Raw genomic sequence first — 6368 nt, 5'->3', positions numbered from 1 at the left:
AATGCACTCACTTTGCATTAGGCAGTCTTCTGGGTTTTGGGTTTTTTTATGTTTTTGTGTTTTAATCTCATCTCCAATCTTTTAGGAATTTTCCATTGCATTCCTGAGCCTGGTTCTGGATTACTTTTGGCTCAGGTTGAATTGAATCTTGTTGCTATTCCTCAATAGATGTCTGGAGTGCAAAGTCTACTTGACCATAACTTTCTGTGTTGTTTACTGCAGGGTAGCATGCACATAAAGACCCTCAAGTCATATGAAATAAGAGCCTTGACCTCAAGACACAATAAAATTGGTTAGTTTAGTTGTAGCTCAAAAGGTCACTTTTTCTGGGACGGCCTCTGAGGGCTGTTTTAAACTAATTATTACCTTTGATTTAACTTATCATTTGTTAAAAAAAGAGAGAAAGGAAAAAAGTACAACCCTCCGTTATTATAATTTCAACAGTTTGAGTGGCATGTATTTAACACTATGGACGTATGAAAAGACAAGGTCCTTACCTGAGGAGGAGCTTACGGTGTAAATTAGACAGAGAGCTCTGTGAATACTAACAGCAGGCAGAGGAGAGATTTATATAAGAGTGTGGGAATAGTGGGGAGGTGTGTAAGAGAAATATGCAGAGTTGAGAAATATTCTACCAGTTGACATTAATCATGATACTTTTCTTCCTTGTTCTGTTTTCATGTACGTATGGTAATAGTTTTGTTTTTTCTCTATTTGTTTGCTTGTCACTGAGCTGTTCATCTGCAGAGCTCTCCTCCTGATTTCTTTTTCTGTTCTAGATTCTAGTGCAATAGGTAATACAGGTAAATCTTTATTCTTCTGCTCAGCCATGGAAAATAACACTGAAATCCCCCAAAACGTTATATATACTTCCTTTGGCAGTTTTTCCACAGCAGTCTACTGAAAAGTATGATTCACTATTAATAGAAAGCATAAATGAACTTGAAATTCTGGGCTTTTTGACACTATCATCTCCCAGAAAACCTCTGACACATCTTTAGAGGTTTGTTTGTTTGTCTTTTGTAATAAGATGTTTCTAAACAAAATGGTGTTTGCTGTCAATTTATTTTTCCTTCTGCCTAGTTGTGTTAGACAAATAAAAATATAAAAAGAAAAAAAAAAGAGCTGAACAGCTTCTTTCCACTGTTCTTTAACACAGAGATGTGATGCTACACAGGCTTTATTCTTTTTAAGTGTTGAAAGTAGGATGATATCAGAAATAGGAATAGCAGAAAAGGTAATGGATCAACCTGAGAAATTAAACTGCAATCAGTCAGGAGGACCAGATGGTGTTCATCCAAGAGCTCTGAAGGAACTGGAGACCAAAGCAAGTGAGATTGTAACAAAAATATGCTATTTATAATTAAAAACAGCTACTGTACCAGAGGGCAGGAGAGTGGCCGAGGGTGTCCCTATCTCTTAAGAAGGTGCTAATGATGATCATGGGAATTATAAACCAGTAAGTCTAGTATGAAGAAACTATTCAGAGAATCGGTAAAAATAATGTACTTAGGCACACAGGCAAGTAAAATCTGCAATGCTTCTGCTTACATTTCCTCAACCCTCCTAGAACTAAAGGAAAGAGTTAATTAGTAGTCAATAAAGTAGAACCAGAAGATACAATTAATTTAATGTTTCCAACATCTTATGGTAAGGTTTCTGAAAAGAAAAACACAGCAGATCCAGAATTAAAATCCATCTATGCTGTAAGTACTGAACAAAAGAGGGAAATCAATCCCCAAAATTTCAGAACTGTTAGAATGAGAATTTTGTCCTCTGAAAGCATTTTATAAACACTATCAGATTACTACAACTTCCTAATGAGGTTATAATAGAGGTGAAGTAACTTACCTAAAATTGTAAAAGTAAGCTGTGTCAGAACCAGACTTCAGTTCATGAGCACCCAAGTTCCAGAGCTGCATTTAGGTGACTAGGTGACAGCATCCCTTTCTCTAGATACTGCAGGAGAATCAGTGGTCAATACAATCAGAGAAAGAAGTAAACTCAGAATTGCCCCTGGGATCAATAGTGGCAATAAAGATGGTTTTTTTCAACTTATTCATTAGAAAGCTTGGGAAAAAGGCTTCTGAAGTAAAGAATGCAGAATGTGATTTCACTGTAACAGTCGCAGCCTGCTTTCTGGTGTTTAAACCCAGTGCCTGTTGCTCTAACAGGGAAATTCATGGGCGTATTTGGCCATTTATTAAGTTAACTGAATTTAGACAAAACTTGACAAAATCCCAGAACAAGACAGTGAACTAAGATAAAATGGTGACATGATGGCATGCAAAATTAAACAGACTAATGCCAAGGAGTGTATGCTGGAAAATATTTTCAAGAACTGATGGCTATTAATTAGCACAGGAAAATCTAAGCATCATTTACTGAAAATGCTATTCAGGATATTGCAGGAGCTTAGAAAACATACACAAGCAGAGAAGATATCCAGTATGAACAAAAAGATGGTGAAACATAAAATATTACAGTACAGTTTCATGAGTAAAAACTGCATTTCCAGATATTCTGTTGTATTTTAGTCAGTGGGTTATAAGCAAGGCACACCAAACCAAGGAAACATACAGAGATATGCAGTAAACATGATGATGAAACAGGGGAAAGCACCAAGAAGGCAGATTTAAAGGAAGAAAAGGCTTAATTTAGAAGTAGAAAAAGATAGAAAAGTTTGAAGAGTTTTAGGACCACATAAAATTCTAGATGATGCAGAAGAGCTCAGGTGTTGCTGTCTGGTCTCTTGCTTTTTGCAAAAAATAAGTGGAAAGCATGTTTAATTGAATATATGGAGCTGTGTTTATTTCATCAGAATATGCAGTTAAATTGTGGGATTTTTTGCTTCTGCATAGGATTGAAGAAAAGATCTTTGGGGCAATGAGGGAGTAAAAATTAGAAAATGAAAACAAAAGGAAGTGAAAAGAGAAGGACTAGCTCTTTGTCATGTCCTCCAGTTTCCTGAGACTCTTCAGCTGCTCCTCCACACAAAGGGCACGTGGCCAGTGATATGCAGGTTTGGTGAAAGGGCATCTCAGGCTGCAGAGGAAGACCTGAAAAACAGCCATCCCCTGCAACATGGTTTTCTCTCTAAAACCATTGCTTTTTCAGGCAGAAATCCAAAGAGCTGCTGCTATAGGTCTGCCTAACTCCCACGGCTCAGTCTGAGCAGCCCTTTTGGTCTGGGGTGAGGGACAGAATGAGGCAGGAGGAAAGAGTGGCCAAACTTGGAGCCTGACTCCCCTATGAAGCCTAAGACTGTGCTGCTTGACATCCTTTCCAGCCCTGCCAGTCTCTCCACAAGCATGCAAACTGTGCTCCCCAGAGAGTACAGAAAGCAGTGGGAACTTGATGTGATTCTCCTTGTGGAATTTCTCAGCACTTTTTTCTTCCTTGGGATTTTTCCCGAGAGATCAGAGTATTTAGCCCTTACTTAGCTTTATCAAAGTATTAGACATTTATTTGATTAAGTATAGCATCTGCAGCCACACTAGCTAGAATAAAAATTATAAGCGCTATCAATCCTCATACTTCAGGGCATAAGCTGATCACCAGCTGGGGTCGAAAAGAAATTTCCCTCTGTGGTATAGTATTGCAATTAGGTGCATTAGGAGGGGGTTATGCCTTCCTCAGTAGCCTCAGGCATTGGCCAGTGTGAGGCAGAGAGATACCAGGCTAGAAGGACCACTGGTCTGCTCCAATATGGCAATTCCTTTGTTCTTAGGGCTGAATGTTTCCTGCTGCCGAGCCGCCCTACTTTGTCATAATGTCAAAATCCAGCATTAATTATAATTCTGAAAATGAAGGAATATTCATGAATTATTATGTTGGCAATAACCGCGTGTAATGCAATAAAGACAAAAACAGTGTCTGCTGCAGAGTAAAAGGAAGTTGACAGCTTCAAGCACAAGGTGGTTTCTGTTTCCAGTTACCCTCCAGAACTCCTTGCACCCCAGAGTCAACACCTTTGAGAATAATGAAGTAATTACAATTTTATTTTACCATATTCTGACAACAGATTTGATTCAACAGTGTCTGCACAGTTCAGACAAAGCAAAACGCTCCAACAGTTTGACTATAAAATGCTGATAATTTTTATGTGCTCAAATTTAATCCCCCAAATGGCATGATGGCCTTCTTGGTAAACCAATTTTAAATGAAATTTTCTTCTGTATTACTCTGTTCTGGTTCCATCAGCGTTTTGATAGAAATTAAAAAAAAAAAAAAAAAAAGAAAGAAAAAATCCTATAGCTGCTTTATTCTTGTCATGTTCTTTTTCTAAAGCAACTCTCGGAGATGATTGCAAGAGTACATTAAAGGCATGCATTTTCGAAGTTAGTCAGTTGTCAAAGTGATCCTGAAGGTTGACAATCACATTTAAGACAAATATAGAAATCTAAAAGAAATGCTTACAAGCAATTCTGCATTCTGGGCAATGATTTGGTTCGAAAATGCATCCAGTTCAAGGGTTAAATGAAAGCAAAAGCAATCACTTCATCCATGTTTTTGAAGAAAATAAACCAGCTTGATGTAAGCTAAATGAAGGGGGTCTGTGACTTAAAAGGAATGGACAGATAGAGAAAAAGGTCAGAAGATTAAATTTTCCCTAAGGGAAAAGTCATTCTTTGGAATCATTAACCTCCTTCTAGGTCACTACTGAAAAAAACAGCAGGAAATCCTACTGCTCCTGGAAAGATGGGTGCATCGTATACCACCCACTGACCTAGCAACTCCATGGCAAACATAATTGTGCTTACAAATTCTCCTCCAGGCATGCTTGGTTTTACTATGCCCATTTTGAAGCAATATGATCTTTTCGCTGAACTCTGAAGTGTATCTATAAAGACAATATTCCAGGGGCTTGGAATGTTAAAAAGAAGGATCACTTGCTTGAACGTTTTTTGGGGGTTTTTTGGTTTGTTTTTTTTTTTAATGGAGAGAAATGTAGAAACAGAGTTTTTGAATTTGAAAGTTGGTCAGTGACATGTTTTATCCATTAACTGTCTCTCTTTAGGACTGAAATTAATCATGGTCATTGTTGTGATGCATTTTAGTGAATTTCTACACCCTAAAGCACATTGCTGGGATCAAGTGTATGTTTCAAAGTATCTTTTTGTCTCAGAGAACCTGCATCAGAGAGTGTTTTCAAGGTTTCATTGTCAGTTAATTCTGCTCCTTAGAGAAGTCAGAGAGTAAACAGTACACCAAAGAGGAGAGCTGGGGTCCCATACAAGTCTTCCAGAAAGCATTTGGAGGATGTTCTATTGCATTTATCACACAATACACAGATGAACAGTCTGACCAGTATCAATGGCAACAAGTCTTTTGTCATGACCAAGCCCCAAAACAAGCGAGGGATACTACCTCTGGTAGATTTCTACCTCAATACCATGTGGAAATGCTCACATCTTCATTGAAAAGTGGCCTCTTTTTCTTCCCCTCTTGCAACAGAAATAGAACTCTCAATCAACATGAATGCAAATTCACATTTGCTTTTGATGGAAGCTCCAAATCCACCAAGAATTGGCAAGGCAGGGGGATGCCTGTAGCTCTGCAAAGTCCCTTGTCTACTTGGAGACTGTAGGCAAAGCCTGTATCATACTCCAGAATCAAGGACTTAATCTTAAGAACTTTTATTACTGAAAAATATTCTGGCAACTATCTTAAAATCTTTTGTCTCTGGTCAGTCAATTTTTTTTCCTAACAGAAAGGCATATTCAGAAGAGAAACTTAATATGGAGAAAAGACTTCAGCAATTTAGAAAGATGTTACGCAGTAAAACCTGAAAATTTTGGATTGTCTATGAAGATATCTCAAATCTCAGGCCTGCTGGATGAACACTGAGCAACACTTTTTCTTAATTTGATGTTTTCTATTTCCATTCCATTTACATATATGAAGTGAAAAAAGAAAAGTACACAGAAACAATTACAACCAATTGACTACCCTGGTAGCAAAAGGTGTCTTGATTAGCTTAAATTTATGAAACTGTGCATTTCATAAAACACCACTTTTCACATGTAAGCAAGATCTTTGAAGATTTCAGAAAACAATGGCATGACCCCTGGAGAATAAAGGCATTGAAAGAAGTAGCTAAGAGAAAGACAAATAAAGCATCATTTGTGGAAATTAGCACCCTTTACAAAGCCTCAAATAGGACAGAATCACACAGAGTTCACATTCTTCATTAAAACCATGATTTTTACTCATGTTTGCATGACTGAATAGCCAAGGAGCAAAAATCTTTTTCTGAATGTTAGCAGCTCAATTGCCTGATGTGAACAAGGTAAGAATTTCCTGATATGTGCATGGGAAGAAAAAGAATTGTGTGGCTCACTTGTTTGCTAGCCAAAATGCATTTC

The sequence above is a fragment of the Melozone crissalis genome, unplaced genomic scaffold, assembly GCF_028551555.1.
Source record: "Melozone crissalis strain CALT ecotype California unplaced genomic scaffold, PUWL_Pcris_2 ptg000042l_1, whole genome shotgun sequence".
NCBI classification, from domain to species: domain Eukaryota; kingdom Metazoa; phylum Chordata; class Aves; order Passeriformes; family Passerellidae; genus Melozone; species Melozone crissalis.
Note: the sequence above shows the minus strand (reverse complement) of the source record.